Consider the following 21,374-nt stretch of genomic DNA (forward strand, 5'->3'; position numbering starts at 1 on the left):
ATTTTTAACAGAAACAAATGTTTAATTGGATTGATATTTTCCCATGAATCTATTGAGATGATCAAATAATGTAATATGAGGAATAATATAGATTCTCTAAGGTTGGCTCAAATCTGCATTTTCAGAATAAATACAGCTTTTCAAATATGCATTTATGGATTATATTTATTAATATTTTATTTAGATCTCAAATCTATGTTTGTATTTAAGAATAGTCTGTATTTTTTTTGTTCTTATAAACTTATCTGATTTTGATGGCAAAATAATGCTAACCTCTTAAAATGAATTGTGAAAAGTACCTTAATTTACAACCTCTAGAAGACTGTGTATAACAATAGAAATAACTGCCTTTGAATTTTGGTATAATTCATCTTAAAATCATCTGAATCTGATGTTTTATTTGTGGGTATATGTCAACTACTTATTCAGTTTTTAAAAATGTTTAAAGACTATCCTTTTCTATGCTTAGTTTCAGTGAAGTTATTTTTCTTCCCTAGGAATGTATTTTGATCTGAATTTTTCAGTGTATTTTATTGTCTTTTGTAAATCTTTGCTACAAAAGTTTATTCTCTTTTTCATTTTAAATATTTTTATTTGTAGTTTTTAAATTTTTCTTCATCAGTATTGCTTGAGATTTATAAATTTCACTGGGATTTTCATTAACCAAATTTTAGCTTTCTTGATCTTATTCATTTTTTGTTTTTTCCTATTTCATTAGGTTTTATTAGGTCTTATTTATTTTATAAGTCTATAAAATTTCTTCCTTATATTTCTTTGGATGAACTTCATAATATATTAGAGAAACAGAATAACAGATATTAAAAAGAATTGGTTCACACAATTATAAAGGTTGAAAGTCAGTCAGAAGTGTCATTCAGACCAAGTCTGAAACCTGAGAATGGTGTGTGTGTGTGTGTGTGTGTGTGTGTGTGTGTTGGGGAAGGGCTGATGGGGTAAGTTCTGATGATCTTGAGTCTGAAAACTCTAGAACTAAGAGCACTACATGTCCAAGGGGAGAAGGTGGATGACTCAGATCAAGTAGAGCGAGCAAATTTACCTCTCCTCTGCCTCTTTTTTTAAAGATTTATTTATTTATTTTTGGAGAGAGAGGACGAGAGAGAGAGCATGTGGGGAGGGGGAGAGGAAGAGAGGAATTTCAAGCACTCCCCACTAAGCCCAGAACTCAATGAGGGGCTCAATCTGACAATCCTGAGATCATGACCTGAGCCAAAGTCAAGAGTTAGACATTTAACCAACTGAGCCACCGAGGTGCCCCTCTCTTCTGCCTTTTTGTTCTATTCAGGTCAGAAATGGATTGCATGATATCCATCCATAGTAGAGAGGGCTATCTGCTTTATTCAGTTAACCAATTCAAACTTTAATCTCTTCTGGAAAACACCTTCAGAGACATGTCCAGATATAATGTTTTGTTAGCTATCTGAATATCCTTTAGCTTAGTCAAGATGATATATAAAATTAACTATTACATATTTTAGATGTGTGAAGATTGAGATTTTCTATTTTCCTCATTATTTAGCTCTGAATATATTTCCAGTTTTTGTTATGGATTTTTTTGTCTGTGAATTATCTCTGAAAGTTGTAAAATATCCAAATATGCATAGTTTTTAAAGATACATTTGTTATTGATTTCTGTATCAGTTGTGTTTTTATAAAAAAATAATCTGTTGAATTGAAATTTATTGGGACTTGACTTATGGCCTAAAACATGGTCATTTTAGTAAATTTTCTAGGTTCAGTTAAAAATGTAAAATTTTAAGGTGCATGTACTGGTTCCTTATACATATGGCACAATGTTTATAATTTTTAATGGCTCAAACTTACTAGTTCTATTGTTTAGTTTTTGTCCTTACTGGGTCTAGTTTTCTTGAGCTATAAACTACAGTGTTAAATGGTGGATTTATTTTCCTTGTTCTGTTTATTTTTTGTTTGATATTTTTAAAAAATATGCCATTAGGGATCCCTGGGTGGCGCAGCGGTTTGGCGCCTGCCTTTGGCCCAGGGTGCGATCCGGAGACCCGGGATCGAATCCCACATCGGGCTCCCGGTGCATGGAGCCTGCTTCTCCCTCTGCCTGTGTCTCTGCCTCTCTCTCTCTCTCTCTCTCTCTCTCTGTGTGTGACTGTCATAAATAAATAAGAAATTAAAAAAAAATATGCCATTAGATATATACAAGTTTCTAATTATATCTTTCTGTTGATTAAAATTTTTCAACAATATGCAAATGTTTCTGTCAGAAGTAGGACATGGCCCTATTCTAACTGACTGACAAAAGAAAATTAAATCCCCTTGAAAAGAAACAGCAACAATCTACAGTATTACATACACGGTGTTCAGTATTCAAATAAAAATGTATGAGGCTAGCCAAGAGACAAAAAATGATTAAAAACAAACAAATAAGAAAATCAGTTAATAGAAAGACTTGCAGGTGAACTAGAGTTTACAAGTATCATAATTCTACATGAACTTTAAAATAATTGTGATTAATATATTTAAGAGAATAGATGTCAAGATGGTGAATTTCTTTTTTTTTTTTTAGCTTTTTTTTTTTTTTTATGATAGTCACACAGAGAGAGAGAGAGAGAGAGGCAGAGACACAGGCAGAGGGAGAAGCAGGCTCCATGCACCGGGAGCCCGACGTGGGATTCAATCCCGGGTCTCCAGGATCGCGCCCCGGGCCAAAGGCAGGCGCTAAACCGCTGCGCCACCCAGGGATCCCTCAAGATGGTGAATTTCATAGAAGAATTGGTTTCCCAGCTTTTAGATCTCTTGTAAAGCATAGAATTTGGAAAATGTATCAAGAGAAAAAGCAATGCAGAATATCAGCCTTATTTTTTGCAGTTTCTTAAACTCCAGGATCTTGGTCCCTCAAATTCTTCTTGTCTTTGCAGCATTAAGCTCTATTTGTTTCCCCAGTCTTGTGAGAATGTTGAAGGTTCAAGCTGCTTCTTTCTAGGGGATCTCTAGCTTGACAGCTACTTTCTGGAAAATATTTCAAGGAGAATTAGCATGTCTCCATTGTCTCTAATCTGGGCTACTCAAGCTCTAGGTGTCTACACTGCTCTCTGTTGTGTTAAAACAGTTGTTCATTCATTTTTATTATATCCAGCAATTATTCTCCATGGAAAGGTTGGTTTTTACAAACTAATCTATCATAGACAAAGGTGAAAATCCTCAATATTTCCTTTTAACAGGATAAGTTAATTGATTTTTTATTAGTTTTTATTACAAATGTTCTTAAGCACATTGCTATACTCTTTTTCAGTCCCCTTTTCCTGGTTTATTCTCTTTTTATTTATGTCTTTCGCTTATTTAGAGTAGAATGTAGAATATATACACTATTTCTAATATTTTAGTGGTTACATAGAAAATTTTAGCATTCATATTTGACACTGTAGTCTAAAGTTAATATCTTGCTGTCTTCTGAAACAAATCAACAGTTTCCCAAAGTAACCTTGAAAAAGGAAAACAAACCAGAGGCCTCACAATTCCAGACTTCAAGTTATAGTACAAAGCTGTAATGATCAAAACTGTATGGTTCTGACACAAAAATAGATATATATATATATCAATAGAATAGAATAGGAAACCCAGAAATGAACCCTCAGCTATGTGGTCAATTAATCTTTGACAAAGCAGGAAAGATTATCCAAACGGAAAGAGACAGTCTCTTCAACAAATAATGTTGGGAAAACTGGACAGCCATATGCATAAACTGAACCACGTTCTTATACCAAACACAAAAAATTCAAAGTGAATTAAAGACTTAAATATGAGACTTGAAACCATAAAAATCCTAGAAGAGAACACAGGGTGTAACCTCTTTAACATCAGTTGTAGCAATTTCTTTCTAGATTTTTTTTTCCTGAGGCAAGAAAAACAAAAGCAAATATAAACTATTGGGATTTCATCAAAATGAAAAGCTTCTGCACAGCAATGGAAACAGTCAATAAAACTAAAAGGCAACTTATGGAATGAGAGAAGATATTTGCAAATGACATATCCAATAAAGGGTTAGTATCCAAAATATATAAGCAACTTATAAAGCTTAACACCCAAAAAACAAATAATCCAATTAAAAACAGGCAGAAGAACAGGCATTTCTCCAAAGGATACATAGATGACCAACAGATATGTGAAAAGATGTTCATCATCACTTATCATCAGGGAAATGAAAGTCAAAAGCACAATGAGATATCCCCTCACACCTAACAGAATGACTAAAAGCAACAACACAACAAGCAACAGGTGTTGGTGAAGATGTGGAGAAAAAGGAACCCTCTTGCACTATTGGTGGGAATGGAGACTGGTGCAGCCAGTCTAGAAAAATTTATAGAGGCTCCTCAAAAAGTTAAAAATAGAACTACTTGATGATCCTGCAATTGAACTACTAGGTATTTATTCAAAGAATACAAAAATACTAATTCAAAGAGTTACAAGCACCCCAATTTTTATAGCACCATTATCCACAACAGCCAAATTATGGGAATAGCACAAATGTCCATGGATTGATGAATGGATAAAGATGTGGTATATATACACAATGGAATATTATTCAGGCATAAAAATAATGAAATTTTGCCATTTGCAATGACATGGATGGAGCTAGAGTATTAGGCTAAGTGAAATAAATCAGAGAAAGACAAATACCATATGATTTAACCCATGGATTTTAAGAAATAAAACAAATGGGCAAAGGGAAAAAAGAAGAGCGAGGAAGACAAGCATATTCTTAACTATAGAGTACAAACTGATGGTTCCAGTGGGGGAGATGGAAGAAAGAATGAGTAAAATATGTAATGGTGATGAAGGAGTGCACTTCTGTGATGAGCAATGGGTGTGTTGAGTCATTGTATTACACACCTGAAATAAATATTACACTGTATGTTAACTAATTGGAATTTAAATAGAAACTCAAAAGTAAAATAAAATAAGTCAGACAGAGAAAAAAACAAATCAATAATTTCAAATATGTTATTTTCATTTGCCTTCTCTCCTGAGTTAAATATTTTTACTTCCCTCTTGTTGATTTAATCCCTCAACATATACATAATTATTATTTCATGCTTATTATTTAATTTTTTTATTTAACACATGCTTATCATTTTATTTTTTATTATCTTTCTTGCATCTTAAATTCTCCTTCTATTATCTAATGTCAATATTTTCTTCTTTAGCCATTATTTTCTTTAGACTTTGATAGTGATAGTATATTGGTAGTAAAATTTCTAGGGTTCTGTAAGTCTAAAATAATGCTTTTCAAAGTATAATATTGTATACTAAAAAGTACGTGGTTGTCCAGAGGAAAAGCATTTGCCCAATAGTATGAATTGTAAGATGAATGAACGGCTTTTTCATGGACAACTTTTTTTATTTTTTTTTATTTTTTATTTTTATTTTTATTTTTTTGACAACTTTTTTTTAGATATCAACTTTCAGACAACATAACCTTGTTCAAATTTTGGATATTTGGCAGAAATTTATCTTCAATAAAATATAAACCTGTCTCCTCAAGGAAAACAACCAGTAATGTCCTGATAAATATTTAATAACTAGCCTTTTGTGGGAGAAAGAAGATCCCAATTTCGTAGACTGATAGCCAGTTTCTGTGCCATGGATACTCTGAACCTGTCTAATTTCAAGCTACTAACCTGATGTCACTAAACATAGAGTTGAGAATAGATAATTGGGTCTCACAAACCATTACAAACTACAGCACAAACTATAGCACATTACTGTAAACAATGCCAATGATAAAATTAGAAATTCTAAGTGAGAATTGGAATTTTGGAAAATTTATATCTACCAACATGAACTTGATAGCTTCCCAATTCATAAACACTTTGCTAAAAATATTAGAAATACTAAGAAATGTATTTCTTTATATTGTATGATGAAATGTTGCATAGAAGGTCTGCATAACTCGATCCAGTATTTTCCAAATGACCAATGTGTGCTGTTACCAAATCTTGAATGGATAAGAGACTTATGTAAGATTCAAGATAGACAAATCAGTTTAATGTGATAGAGTATATAATGATACAGTTTTAGATTCCATATTGTAACTAAGTTTCAAGAAACTACCACTTACAAGTTTTGGTGGGCATCAAATTATCTTTAAAAGGCTGCTAAAATACTTCTCCCTTTTCCAATTACATATTTGTGTGAGGCCAGATTTTCTCTATGTTTTTAGCCAAATCAACTTATCACAACTTATTTCCAAAATGGAAAATGAAATTCCAAGTTGGGAATGACTGTCGAGGATAGTGAGAGGGTCAGAGCAGAGTTATGACTGGGACTGGACTCTTGATGTTCCTGATGCTCTAGATCAAAGTCCTCTCTTATTTGGGAGGTGAGCAAACCTAAGTGCCTTCGGGAAAGCCCAGTGCAGCCCTTGACTCTGTTGTAAGGGGGTACATTGTAAACTTTTGGACTGCTTTGGGGATTATTCTTCTGAGAAGATCAACTCTCACTTAACTCAGGTTCAATTTTGACTGATAAATACTTCTTATTTAGTTTACACGTTTCATGGACTTTTATGGCATTATTATGATAGCCTATATTTGATTTTAAGTTGCCAGAGGAAAGGGACCAGTATAGACCACAGTCAAATTTGTATGTAATAAACAGTTGATGGTGATTAATTTTCTTTTATCTAGAGCCAGGTTTATGGCACAAAGTAGACACTCGACCTTACTAATCTAATACAAAGTTTAGCCTTATCCCTAGTGCCCAGAAATTTACAGTAATTAAGAAAACAACACAGTTACAAATATATACCTGAAATTGCTACTATAATAATGGGTAGGGTTCCAAAAGTTTGATTGTAAATTTGTTGTTCAGAAGTTGGAAGATAAAAAAAAAAAAGAAGTTGGAAGACATTTTTCTTTGAGAGAAAATATTATACAGGGTATTTATATCTCTTGGTGAGGCCAACTCTAAAAATATCCCAGATATAGTTTTGTATCAATATAACAAGAATACGATGTTTCTATAGGAAACATATTCAGAGTTATCCATCAAAGAAATGTCCCACTCTAGTAGACAAATATTTAATCTTTTCCATTAACATACACCATCATAAACATGGAGCTGGATAGGGGATGGGGACAAAATTATGGGGTGAGAGAAGATAGTGACCCTGTGATGAGGGGATTGAGGAAAGAAGGTTGTGAACAGAAATTCCAGGAGTTAGAGGACAATTGCAGACTTGAGTTTTTTTACTCAAGGTAGGGTGACATTGCAGGGCACACTGGATTTTAGGTTGGCTATCCAATAACCCATATCCCCCTAGACCTAAAGGATTCATCTTTTCTCCCATTCCATGGTTATTTATTTTTTTTAAAGACTGTTCATTTATTCATGAGAAACACACACACAGAGGCAGAGTCATAGACAAAGGGAGAAGATGCAGGACTTGATCCCAGGACTCCAGGATCACGTTCCGAGCCAAAGGCAGACACTCAACCGTTGAGCCACCCAGGTGCCTCCATTCCATGGTCATTACCTTTTATGTTTCTCTCCCTTGTGGCACACGTATTTTTATCTCCTTGAGTTCTGGATCCTAAACACTAACATTCATCATAAACAGTAGTCAATATATTTGAGACACTCACTAGTGAATCAGAAAGAAGCAGAAAATGGCATGTTGTTCAACTTTTAATAAATCCTCCTATTATTTCATCAAACTAAATTTAGAGTTCAGCACTTAGGTACTCAGAAAATTACTCAAATTAGAAAATTTGTCATTATAATGTTGTGTTTGTTTCTAGATAAACTGGCTTACAGAGAGTGGTCTGATGCAAAGTAAAGAAATTATGCACCTGTGCATATATACAAAGTCTATGTTTTAAGTTTTAGTCTATCAATTCCTCTTATCTCTCATATTTATATGACCTCAACAATATAACCTGGACTTGAGGGGAAGAAGAGCTGAAAGGGATTGAGGACAGAATATTAACTGTAGGGAAACAGTTGAGTATTATTTTTATATGTGCATTTTGATGATTTTTCTTTTGACTAAATAATTTTAGGCATATCTTTCAAGTTGGTTAAGACCTAGATGGTGCTTCCTGTTCCATTAACACTGGTAGCTTTTGGGAGGAATTAACAAAATCCGTAACACACCTAAAATGAAAGTATTTATTTTCTTCTACTGGACAAAAGAAATAGAAACAAATGGGAGTAAAGTAGATAATGACTTAGGAGAAGAAACACTGAGAAGTTCAAAGACTAACATTAATTGTATCAGATATTGTTTATAGTATTTTGATTCAGTCTGACCCCATAATACTACAACCTCATTTCCTAGCCCCTCCTAAAATCTCTATATATTATTTATTAAAGTTTATTTTTTGATTACCATGCAGATATAAGTAGATTCCTAAAAACAATGAGTTAGGGCTAGAGAAAGTAAGTCACATAATATATGTGTTTTGCTTTATTTATTCTTAAAGTCTATACTTTTTCACTGTTAATAAAGATAACAGCATTCTGTATTTCATGCTCATTAATCAGCCAGCAGCTTCATTGATTCTTTCTGTTAGACAACTCTATTCAGAAAACTACCAAGATAGCAGATTCTCTTCCTTACAGAACAACCACACACATGGCAGCAAAGATTTATCAAAAAGCACATAATCTTTTCTACCTCCATCCCTTTGACAGAGTATTTTAGCAACACTGCTATGTACATTGATGTCTTTATAATAGGAAGATGAGAATCCTATTATTTTTCTTTAGTAAGATGAAATGTTAGAATAATAACAAGGGTTAAAGGTAGTGAATTTTTCATTCTCTTTTAAGAAGAAGCACTATATATTAATATGTATTCAATTTTCTGACTCAAGACATTTTGAGGGGTATTAAAATTTATTTTACATTTATAAACAATAAAATTCAGTCTTTATGTCACATAGTTCTATGAAATTTGACAACCACATGGAGTCATGTAAGCACTGTCATAATCAAGAAACAGAACAGTCTCAACACTGTCCCCTACAAATGTCCTTGGACTGCCACTTTACAGTCAGACCTACTTCTTTAACCCTGGTCTGTTCTCTTCCATACAGTTTTGAATTTTCCAGAATGTCAAATAAAAGGAACCATATAGTATGAATCTAACTTCTTTCAGCCCCAGCATAATATATTTAAAATATATACATGTTGTTATAGGTATCAGTACTTCATACCTTTTTAATCTTAAGCAGTATTCCTTTAAATAGATTTAACACAATTTGATTATCCAGTCTCCAGGTGAGGGACACGAGGGTAGCTTGTAGTTTTCAGCAAAGTTGCTAAATATATATTTCTCAGCAGGTTTCTGTATGAACATGCTTTTATTTCATTTGCATAAATGCTGATAAATACTATGAATGGCATTTCTGGGTTCAAAGTAACTGTATGTTTAACTCTATAAGGAACTGCTAAGATATTTTCCTTAGTTCCTGTACCATTTTGCATTTCTACCAGTGATTTATGAGAAACCCAGTTATTCTTCTACATCCTTGCCAGCAGTAGGTGTTTTTGTTGTTGTTTCTTTGTGTTTGTTGGTCATTCTAATAGATGGGGAGTGAATTCTTATTCTAGGCTTAATTTGTATTTCCATAAAGAGTAATAATGTTGATTACCTTTTTAATGTGTTTATTTGCAATCTGTATATTTTTTTTGGTGAGTTATTTGTTCAAATATTTTGCACACTGATACTGAATTTTCTTATTATTGAGTTCTGTGAGCTTTTCATATGTTCTGGATGAATATTTTGTCAGATACATAATTTGAAAGTATTTTCTGAGTTTGTGACTTCTTATTTCATTCCTTGAATGTCTCTTTCACAAACCAAACATTTAGTTTTAATAAACCAATGAATCATACTTCTCTCTTATAGATTATACATTTAATATCATGTCTAAGAAATGATTGTCTAATACAAGATCTCAAAGATTTTCTTTTAGAGTTTTGTATTTTATATTTATATCAATGACCTATTTTAAGTCATTTTTTAGTATAAGGTATAAGTATATATTAAGGTTTATTCATCTGAATATGGAGAAAATGTCCCAGCACCATTTGTAAAAGAGACTGTTCTTTCCCTACCAAATTGGCTTTGTTCTTTCCTCAAAATTAGTTGTACTTTTGTATATAGGCCTATATTTGAACTCTTTATTGTATTTTATTGATTTATATGTTCATTCTTTTGCCAAAACCACACTTTTTCTATTACTGCAGTTTTATAATGAATTTTAAATCAAGTACTGTGAATCCTTCAACTCTATTTTAAAATTTTTGGCCGTCTAGTTCCTTTGATTTTCCATAAATATGACATATATGTTTTAATCTATGTTTTATTTATTTTTATAGGCAGTTTATCATTGAATCTTTTTAAAAATCCAGACTGATAATCTTTGTCTTTTAATGTTTAGACCATTTGTATTAATGTAATGATTTATGTGGTTGGAATAAGTTGACCATTTTGTTACTTTTCAATTTTTCTCCACTGATATTTGTTTCTCTGTTCTACCTCTCATATCTTCTTTTGTATACTTGAATTTTTAAAAACTACCACATTTTAATTTATGTGTTGGAATTTGGATAATATCACTTTGTATTTTTTAATGGTTTCTTTATTTTTAAAATATACTTACCTAACTTTTCATAGTCTTCTTAGAGTTAATATCTTACCACTTAATACAGGATTTTTAGGGCTGTGAAAATATTCTAATTATTTAAAATTATATATATATTACATATATTATATATAAAATTAGTCTAAGGACTAATATATGTCATTATATATTTGTCCAAGCCCACAGAGTATACAACACCAAGAGTAAACTCTAAGGTAAACTGTAGACTTTTGGGTAATTATGGTATGTCCATGTAGATTCATCTTTGGTTAAAAAAGAAAAAAAAAAAAAGAAAAAAAAGTACCATTCTAGTGAGTGATGTTGATAATGGAGGAACTTAGGTATATGTTGGGCCAGGGGTATATGGGAAATCTCTGTATATGGGAAATCTCTGCACATTCCCCTCAACTTGGTTATAGACCTAAAACTGCTCTAAAAAGGGGCATCTAGGTGACTCAGTGGTTGAGCATCTACCTTTGGCTCAGGTCGTGATCCCAAGGTCCTGGGATTGAGTCTTGCATCGGGCTTTTCACAGGGAGCCTGCTACTCCACCTATGTCTCTGCCTCTCTGTGTCTCTCATGAATAAATAAAATATTTTTTAAAAAAAACTACTCTAAAAAATAAAGTCTTAAAAAAAAAAACCCACCTCACATCCAATAGGATGGCCACTTTTAAAGAACAGAAAATAACAAAAGTTGGGGATGATCCAGAAAAGTTGGAATCCTTACACAAAGTTGATGAGAATTTAAAATGGTGCAGCTGCTATGGAAAACAGCATGGAGCTTCCTCAAGAAATTAGAAGTAGAATTGCCATATGACCTAGCAATCTCACTTCTGGGCATATATCCAATAGAGTTAAAAGCAGGATTTTGAAGAGATATATGTGCACCTGTGTTCATCATAACATTAGTCACAATAGCCACGATGTAGAAGCAACCCAAATATCTAGATGAATGGATTAAAAATGTAATACACACAGAGTGAAATATGATGCAGACTTAAAAAAGAAGGAAATCCTGTCACATGCTACTACATGGACAAAACTAGTATATTCTCCAAAAAGAAATCAGTCACAAAACACCATACTGTATGATTCTACTCATATGAAATGTCATATGAAGGCAGTCAAAATCATAGAAACAGGAAATAGAATGGTAGTTACCAAAGGTAGGTGGGAATAAGAATAAATGTTAAGTGCATATAGAGTTTTAGTGTTGAAAGATGAAAAAGTTTTATAGATCTGTTACACAATAATGTGAATATACTTAACACATACTGAGCTGTATACTTAAAAATGGCTAAGATAATAAATTTAATGTCATGTGGTTTTTACCATATTTTAAAAACCTTTAAAAAAACACTAAATTGATGATAGTCACTTTCCTTTTATAATTAACAAGCAGAATTCTAATCAAATGTTATCCTTATTTTCCCTCCAAATGTAGTTCAATAATTTATAAGAACTGATATTTCAAAGGTTTCCCTCCAAATGTAGTTCAATAATTTATAAGAACTGATATTTCAAAGGTTTCTGTTACCTGAATAGTCATAAACTTGTAAGATGCTTGATGCTGGAAGAGTGACTTGTCATAATAAAATTATCGCAATACAACAAACAATAAATAGAGGGCTTATAATGTTGTAGGCCCCTTAACTTCTCTCCCTTATATTATAGTTTCCAAATGTCTTGTATCTACATACATTGAAACTCTCTCCTCAGATGATATTATAATTTTTTGTTACAATTATGAAACATATTTTAAATAACTAAAGAAAATATATAACATTTTCCAAAATATTTACCATTTCCGTCATTCCTCTTTCATTTCAGAAGTTCCAAGTTTCCCTCTGGTATTATGTCCTTCAACCTAAAAAACTTTCTCTAGCATTTCCTGTAGAGAAGATCAATGGAGACAAATTCCCTTAATTTTCTTTATCTGAAAGATGTCTTTATTTGCTGTCATTTTTGGTGAATTTTTTTCTTTTTCTTTTTGCTATGTCTACAATTTTGAGTTGATAGTTCTTTTTACTAAGCACTTTAAAAAATGTTTGTCTTCTGTCTTTTGTGGTATCTGTTGTGAAATCCATAGTCATTCAGATAATCATTCCAGTATATATAATATAATGCATCCCCACCCTTTCAGCTGCTTTCAAGATTTTTTCTTTGTCTTTATTTTTTAGTGCTCTGAGTATAAAATGTCGAGGTGTGCATTTCTTTGAATTATCTAGTTTGGGTTTGCCTTGTTTTTTTAATATGCAAATTTATATCTTTAATCAACTTACTCCTATAGAGGATTTTCTAGAAACTATACCTATACTCATTCCTCCTATAAGGTGAACTAGTGGCTTATAGACTGATGCTTACTCAGTCCTGAACTCCCACAAGTGATCAGTGGTTAATCTGAGAACTCCTTTGTATTAAGTCTCTGTGAATCCTCAGAATCGTTTATGCTACAGCCAATAACTCATCAGATATTGTACATAAGTTCAAACTAATTGCCACCTCATAATCTAGGTATCTTAAAACTTCCCCTGTATTGAGAAAGCTCACCAAGAGCTTTGGATGTGGATCATATCCTTTTGATTCTGTCTGAATAGTGTTAACTTTAAGTGAAGTGAATTTTGATGCTATATGATTACTTACAATATAGGGTATTTAATTTATAACTCTACAGCCTTTGCTGTCAGAGCTAGAGTAAAGATGTCTTCTATGGGAGAAATTAATATCTGGTTTCAAAACTTTTTTAATACTAGGGAAACCATTGAGCTCCCCCTTTGCAATATTTTCTCTAGAGCTTACACATAGATTTGTGAATCCTCTTCAGTGAGAGGACAGAAGCATTTGGAATGCATCTTGAGCCATGAACTTACTTCTAATAGATCTTATATTTTATTTTCTTCCTCTTGTCCTATTTTCCTCATGCTCCTATTAATGTTTTTATAGTTTCTGAGTTGATATAATCTACTTAAAGTCTTTCTGGAACAGATAATGGATGTAATGAAATAAAACATAGCATATTCTTTGTTAAAACCACTGAAACCTAAAGGGGTCAATTCTTCGCAAATAATTTATAGTTTTAAAGGAATTCTAATCAAAGTGCCATTTTGGAAGTAGGCAACATAATTCCAAATTAACTTTGTAAGAATACAGTGATGAAAATACCTGAGGAAATATTTAGGAGAAAGTTAACTCACCACTATCACTAATGATGAGTTAACTTGCCCAATGATATATTGAAACATTTTTTAGAATTATAATCATTAAGAGCATGGGCTTTATACAATTCTGGCCAGAGAGATTAACAAAAAGACACATGTTACTATGTGGCAAAATAAGTATCATAACTCAATGTGGATGGGATAAATTATCAAATGGTTTGAGGGAAGATTTTATTTCATATTATACCGCAACATAAGTTCCTGATGCACTAAAGTATTAATATTTTTTAAGAATAACATACAGATCTAAATCAGCTAATCTTTGTGAGAATTTTTAAGATTTTATTTATTTATTTATTCATGAGAGACAAAGAGAAAGCGGCAGAGACACAGGCAGAGGGAGAAGCAGGCTCCCTCCCTGCGGGAAGCCCGATGCTGAACTTGATCCCAGGACCCCGGGATCACCACCTGAGCCGAAGGCAGGAGCTCAACCCCTGAGCCATCTAGGCATCTCTGTGAGAAATTTTTTACATATGAGCAATGGAAAACACACACACACACACACACACACTCTCTCTCTCTCTCTACCTGTTCCCAATCAGAAGAGACAGAAAACAAAGAATAATAATTATGCTAAAGATTTATATTTATATTGATAACGTTACTTTATTAACTAACAAAAAATTAAGTGAGAAGAGATAGTATTGCCAGGGACAGCAAAGATGAATTGAGAGAATACTTGTAATTAAAAAAGTGGCTGGTGAATGAAGGACTAAGATGGTAACACAAGAGGCTCTTGAAAAAGGGTAAATATGCAAGGCAATGGGTTTGTTAATTAACTCAATGGTGGGAATTCTTTAACAAGATATATGCATATCAAATCATCACATTTACACTTAAATCTCTTACAATTTTATTTGCAAATTATATCTCAATAAGGGTGAAAAAATTAAAAATGATGCCCAGTGAAAATCTTACTGAGATGGTGACATTTGCAGAACTTTAAGGAAGTAAGAAAGCAATTTGCATGGCTCTCCTGGAGAAGAATATTCCAGGCAAACAGAAGAGCAAGAGCAAATCCTGTGGTGCACTTAGGAACAATAAAGAGGCCAGTGCAGGAGTGGGGGATGGGTGAGCCAGTATGCAAGGAGAAGACTGGAGGAATTAAAAGTGAACACAGCCAGATTACAGAGAAGACTTTGGCTTTTATTCTGGATCAAATGGAAGCAACTGGAAGTTTTAACAAAATAATTGACTCAATAGTGCTTACAAAGAATATCTCTGGCTATTACGTTGAAAACAGACTATGGATAGTCAAATCTGAAGCAGGAAGATCAGATGTGAAACTTTTGAAATAATCCAGGTAAAAGATGATGGCTTTCTTTCTTTTTTTTCTTTTAAAATTTTATTTATTTGACAGAGAGGAAGTGAACACAAACAGGATAAGTAGCAAGCAGAGGGAAAGGGTAAGGGAGAAGCAGGCTCCCCGTGAGCTTGATGCAGGGCTCATCCTAAAACCCTGTGATCACAATCAGAGCCAAGGCAGATGCTTAACTGACTGAGCCACCCAGGTGCCCCTAGATAAATTTAGATTAGATTTGGGATATGAGATATAGATATTTGGGATATGAGATACAGATATAGATATTTGGGATATGAGATACAATCTACATGTTGATTTAGAAAACAGAAAAAATGTATAAAGTGTTATGTATAAAGTACAAAGTATTAACGTGGTCACAAAGAAAAAGAGTGTATAATCTAAATTATATTTTGAAAGTTATTTACATATATATACACAAACACAATGTAAAAGGAAATACCCTGAAATACTTCTAGTGATAGGTGTAGATAATATTATTGTGGGTAATTTATTTTATTATATCCCAATTTTCTACAATAAACAGGCATGTCTTTGTCTAATCAGAAGGAAGTTATTAAACGTTTTAGAAGACATTATTTAAAAAGTGAAACAGTCACCCTCTTTTATCTCATAAATAAAAAGAGGGAAATGAAATAAAGGATAGGGAGTAGGGAAAGAGAAAGAAAGCTCTTTCCTAAGAAAATCGGAAAAGAGTTGGAAAAAATGGAAATATGTGAGAAAAGTTTATACAAAGCAATATCAACTGAATTCCAAGTAAAAACATCAAAAAAAGAAAAAAAAAAAAAAAAGGAACATAATGCCCCTCTAGGTTTTGGAACTGGGAGGTGGCTAGTGAGAGTTCTCCAGATGGCCACTAGGGGGTTCCTGTGGTCCAGGAAGCCTGGTAGCCCAGAATAAACCCATGCGTCCTGGAGAGCCAAGGGGCTCGTCCAGATAGAATGAGAAGTCTTGTCCACATTTGTGCGTATGTTCCTAAACCCTAGAGCCACTGAATGTTAGATGGAAAAAAATTAATGGATTTTCCAGCCTAAGTCCTCATTTTGAAACTAGGAAAATGAAACGCAGACAAGTGAGAAGGACTTAATAGAAGTTACACAGCTGAGACACAATTAGGTAATACCCCAATCTAATCAGTGCTTTATTCACTAACTTACATTGTTAGAAACTGAGGGATGGTCAGTACAGAAGTGACATCACCACATTGCAACCCCAAAGAGATCCAAGTGTTGAATATACTGATCTCCAGTATTATTTTCACAGGCTAATAATAATAGCATATGGAATCTTTGGAATATATCATATGCCTACTTTGTGGTTTTGATGTAGAGCTTAGCTCAATTCTAATGCTCAGAAACTGTCAAATAAATACCCATTACCCATAGTTTTTATAGTTACTAATTGCTTCTTTTTCCCTTTCTGGCTTAGCCAAGTCCAGGAATTAACTGCCACACTCAGCTTTATTGGTAACAAAAATGAAACAAGCAAAAATATCAAAATACGCCACTTTAGATCAGATATTTTAAATTGATGAAATTAGGTGTAATTCTGAGTTCTGTTTTCTGCCAGCATCTGGCACTTAATATGATATTTTCGACTCCTCCTTCAAAGATTCAATTCAGAATATCTACTACTTTATTCCCCTGGTCCTCATTGCCCAGTGCCTTCCTCCCTTGTCAAGTATAGCCTCCTTCTTTTCATTCATTTTTTTCATTCATCCAATTCAGAATTATTTATTGAATTCCTTCTGGAACAAGTTTTTGTACGAGAAGCTGTGGGGCAATACAAAAGAAAATATTGGTCATTGATTTCAAGGAATCAGTGGTTTAGTAGGGAAGTAATGATGCCACAAATAGCTAAAATGCAAGCTGCCTATGGTTTCAGATGAGAGTGGTACAACCAAAATGTTAAGGAATTCTTAGAAATTGATATTGCTTCCAACTAGGAAAATTTGGTACAGTTTTGCAGGGAGCTGATATTTACTTAGAGCTTTGAAGGTGGGGAAGGATACAGTGGGTTAGAGAACCTAGATCTTCTCTCCACCACAATCCAACTTTCCTACGTAAAAATGGATATTAATAAACATTTATCCAGCTTAAACACACCTCTGAAGATGCAGTAGCTGCAAATTTATCCTCCTATGCAAGAAAGTTTTGTCAACTCACAAGAAGACGATGTATTAGTCCTGGACAGTTCAGCTGGAAGAGGAGGCACATTGTCAGAGATGTTCCTTCTCAACACCGCCTCAAATTTACACATCAGAGGGCAAACTGTAACAATTATAGATCACTTTGCAAAAGTTGGTCACACTGGAGTAATGACCAGGGTCATTAATAATGACCAACAGTGAGTCAGGATCATTTGAATCTATTAGGCAAGGGGACTAGTTAATAGCACTATTTTATGTAATAAGAATATCAATAAATGTGGCAGCCACCTAGGCTGGGCAGGGCTTAGCAAACAGTCCTACAGTGTCAGGCCAGAGGGACAAAAGTGATCAGAATTTTCAAAGTCTTTGCAATCAATGTCAGTGGGGGTTGAGATGACTTTCTGAAGAAAACCTATTTGGTGAGGGATTAAAAAATGGAAGGAAATGCTTGGCATGCTCTTTTCATTGCAAGGCAAGGACAGAAAATATTAAATCCAAAACCATATTCCTAATCTGTGAGCTATGACTTAATAAGTTCTAGACAGCAGTTTTCTCTTTAAGAAATAGCTGACAGCACTTCCTTCTTAGCATCCACTCATCCAATCCTGAAGCACTCCCCAAACCTCCAGTGCCCCCAGTAAGTCTCAGTGATAAATCAGAGTGGCATAGTACAAGAAGAGAGATAATCACCACTGGATAAGTTCTGCTGGTGCTAGTTTGTGTGTGTGTGTGTGTATGTGTGTGTGTGTTTACTCAAGTATTATTATAGTGTTATATTAGTTTCAGATGTATAATGTAATGATTCAACAATTCTACACAATTCTTAGTGCTTCTCAGGCTAAGTATACTCTTAATTGGGTTAGTGTTAATTTTTAAAACCACATTCCAAACCACAAAGTGTACAGCATCAAAATCAGGAAGAGCCAGGTATACCTGAGAGAACTTGCAAAGTCCTTTAAACATAGGAGAGGAAAAAAGTAATTAAAAATATGGAAATTCTGAAGAGTAGGATCATGCATACTGGTACAATTGTATATGTCGATCCCTTCTGTGAGCAGCTATTTCTCTTTCTGCTAACCCCTTTCCCCCCACCCAGCCCAATGCATTTTCAGCCAAGGTAGAACAATTTCCTGCTCTTTGCAGACCCATCATAGCTGGTTTCCTGACTCTGAGGCAGTTTGGTTAAAGTTCGGTGCTAATGAGATTTCCATCAGATATACAGTCTTCCTGTGGCCATTTCCTATTGTGCCAAGAATAATTCTGTTCCATAGCTTCAGGCTGAACAAAAGTTCAGTTTCATGCTGCCAATGAAAGTATTTGAATGCGAGGAGGAACACAAAGATAAAAGGTATAGGATTATTCAGAAGAAGAAAAAAAACAATACATGAAATTCTGAATCCACTAACCAGAAGTTAGTATTGATATCTCTATGCACCAAGAATAGTAAATGAAAAACAGCTCTCAAAAGAGAAGTGGTATACGGGATGATGTTAGAATCCATTTGGGAGATGGATCATTAGTCCATCAGACTTTTAATATGTAAAGCTTTACAACACTATCATCAATGAATTGAGTCCTTTGGGGACTGTTTTAGTTCTCTGTTGCTGTATAACGAATCACTCCAAAGTTTAGTGGCTTAACACAACAAACACTCATTATCTCCTAGTTTCTGCAGGTCAGCAGTCTTCTCACATGGCTTAACTGGGTCTCTGGTTTTAAGTCTGTCACACAGCTACAAACAAGGTATCAGCTGGACTGCAGTCATCTCATGGCCCAATTCATGGAGGATCCACTTCTAAACTCACTCATGTGATTGTTGGCAAACCTTAGATTCTCTCTGGTTGTTATCTGAGGGTGTCATTTCTTTGCCACAAGGATTTCTCTGTAGTTCATAACATAGCAAATGGCTTATCTCAGAGAAAGCTAGTCAGGAGAGAATGAGAGAGGGCCCCCAAACAAGCCTCAGACTATTAAAAAATCTAGTTGCAGAACTGATATCCCATTACTTCTGCCATACTTTATCCATCAGAAGTGAATCAATAAGTCCAGCTCAAACTCAAGAGTTGGGAATTACATAAGGTCAATTACACATCCAGAGTTGGGGATCATGGGGAATCATCTTAAAGGTGACCTACTGCAGAGATGATTGCTAATACTCTAAACATTTAGAGTATGTTGGCAAGCAGCATGTTTTCTGCTTTATTTAAATCAAGTATATGCTGATAATGAGGCAATGGGAAATAGCCTACTGTGCTTCAAAGACCAATGGGCTGCCAGAGGATCTGCAATTTTGTTCCAGCTTAATCACTTAAAATAATAGAAGTGCAAGCTAGGGGTTATAGGAACAATCACTAGTCTTTATGAATATTCTAGTCTACTGTTTTCAAATTTTCTGCTCAAGATATCCTAAAGGACAGGAGGGTTAGCACTTCTTTTTCATCTCTGTATTGTGAATTGGGGCTATTGAATGAAATCTGTCTACTACAAGGACACATTTTTCTCATTTTGTAATATCAAGCTAAATCTTGAAAAGTTATATGAACTTTATATTCTATTTTACAATATACTGTATTTCTGATAGTTAAGTTACCATTAAATCAAATGATACTCCAGGAAGATGAACCACATTTATATTATCATCTTGTTAATGCCCTAGCACAGCACATGGTCCACTGTGAATGAGGATCCTTCCAATGGTATGTTGATAAACTGGCTGTCAAAAGACAGGAAGGAGGGAAGGAGGGAATAAAACTCTGGTTTGTAGTGTTTACTGATTTTCCTGGTGTAAATATTTCTATCATGTCCAACTTATTGAACATGGATTTTAGAAATGCTACTTATAGTTGGTTCTTGAGAATAGGTGTGAGCTGGCTCTTAGACCACTGTCTATCATTTTACCTCCTTGAGCTTTTGTTACTCATCTGTAAAGTGGGAATCACATTTTAGCCCTGACAAAAGACAACTAGCTAATCATTTTCAGGGAAAATTATTTTAGATAACAAAGCTACACAGCTCATAACAAAATTAAACTATAGCTGGTTTAAATATTAAAATGGAGATAGTGAAAAAATTTAGGATGACATATATAGGAATATGATATAATGCTTTGGGAGGGAAGTATTTCTCAAGTATAATTATAAGTTATAAGCTTAAGATAAACTCTAAAGGAAAGGATTGATGCATTGCATGGCATAAAAATAAACCCCACTTAATGGCAAAAAATAGTATAAATATAAAGTACATAAGTATTTCAATGGAAAGTAAGGAAATAATATTAATAATTTTAAATACTATAACTTCCCCATGATTTCTGGTTTCTTCTATATGTATGCTTATTTACTTAATCTGCAAAATAAATTTTGAGGTAAGCAGTCATTATGATCATTATGTGTAAAATGCATAATCTGAGTCTCAGAACTGAGTTGCCCTGCTTCTAAGTATTATTTCAGGAAAAATTGTAAATAATTGGTATTTCTGGATTAATGACTTTGTCTAGGCCCATAACGATATACAGCAGTTGCTAAATTGGGCCAATTTCTTTCTTTTTTTTTTTTTTTCTCAATTTGTGTTTTACCCAGGGATCCTAATAACTTGAAAGAGGTTCCATACTAAAGGAGAATTATACTGATGAGAACATTTGTTTGCTGGCCAGGAATCACTAATCATTACCCAGCAAACATTTACAGTCATCACCTTGGTTATTTTATTTTCTGATTTGAATTATTGTCTTAAAAAATTCCACTGTCATGAATTGAATTGTCCAGTAAAGGTATGGAAAATGGAATTATCAGTATGATACATTACTGCTATATATTCAAAGGATCTGACATTTCAGTATTCACATTGTTTAGTAATGTTTCTTGCCACATACAGGCGTCCAGGGATATTTAATTAATCTACACGTGATAGAATGGCACATTTCCCACAAATTGCAATAAACAAGCAAGCAAGCAAATAAACAAATTATTCCCCTAATCAGTAAGATGCAATAAAAATGAACTTTATAATACACTTCCCCACTGGGGCAAAACAAGAACAATA

At 33.7% G+C, this 21,374-nt stretch overlaps 1 protein-coding gene and 1 long non-coding RNA gene across 32 annotated transcripts in view; one reads left to right on the forward strand and one right to left on the reverse strand.

The window, feature by feature from the left end:
• The window catches only part of GNGT1 (G protein subunit gamma transducin 1), a 346,832-nt gene that overhangs the window by 96,095 nt on the left and 229,363 nt on the right, over positions 1–21,374 (forward strand). The window lies entirely within an intron of this gene.
• Positions 1–21,374, reverse strand: part of LOC118350574 (uncharacterized) — a 69,018-nt gene that overhangs the window by 31,623 nt on the left and 16,021 nt on the right. The window contains exon 2 of the long non-coding RNA XR_007401999.1: positions 12,448–12,536. This is a non-coding gene — a long non-coding RNA (uncharacterized LOC118350574). The remainder of the gene's footprint in view (positions 1–12,447; positions 12,537–21,374) is intronic.

The sequence above is a fragment of the Canis lupus genome, chromosome 14, assembly GCF_003254725.2.
Source record: "Canis lupus dingo isolate Sandy chromosome 14, ASM325472v2, whole genome shotgun sequence".
In the NCBI taxonomy this organism is placed as follows: domain Eukaryota; kingdom Metazoa; phylum Chordata; class Mammalia; order Carnivora; family Canidae; genus Canis; species Canis lupus.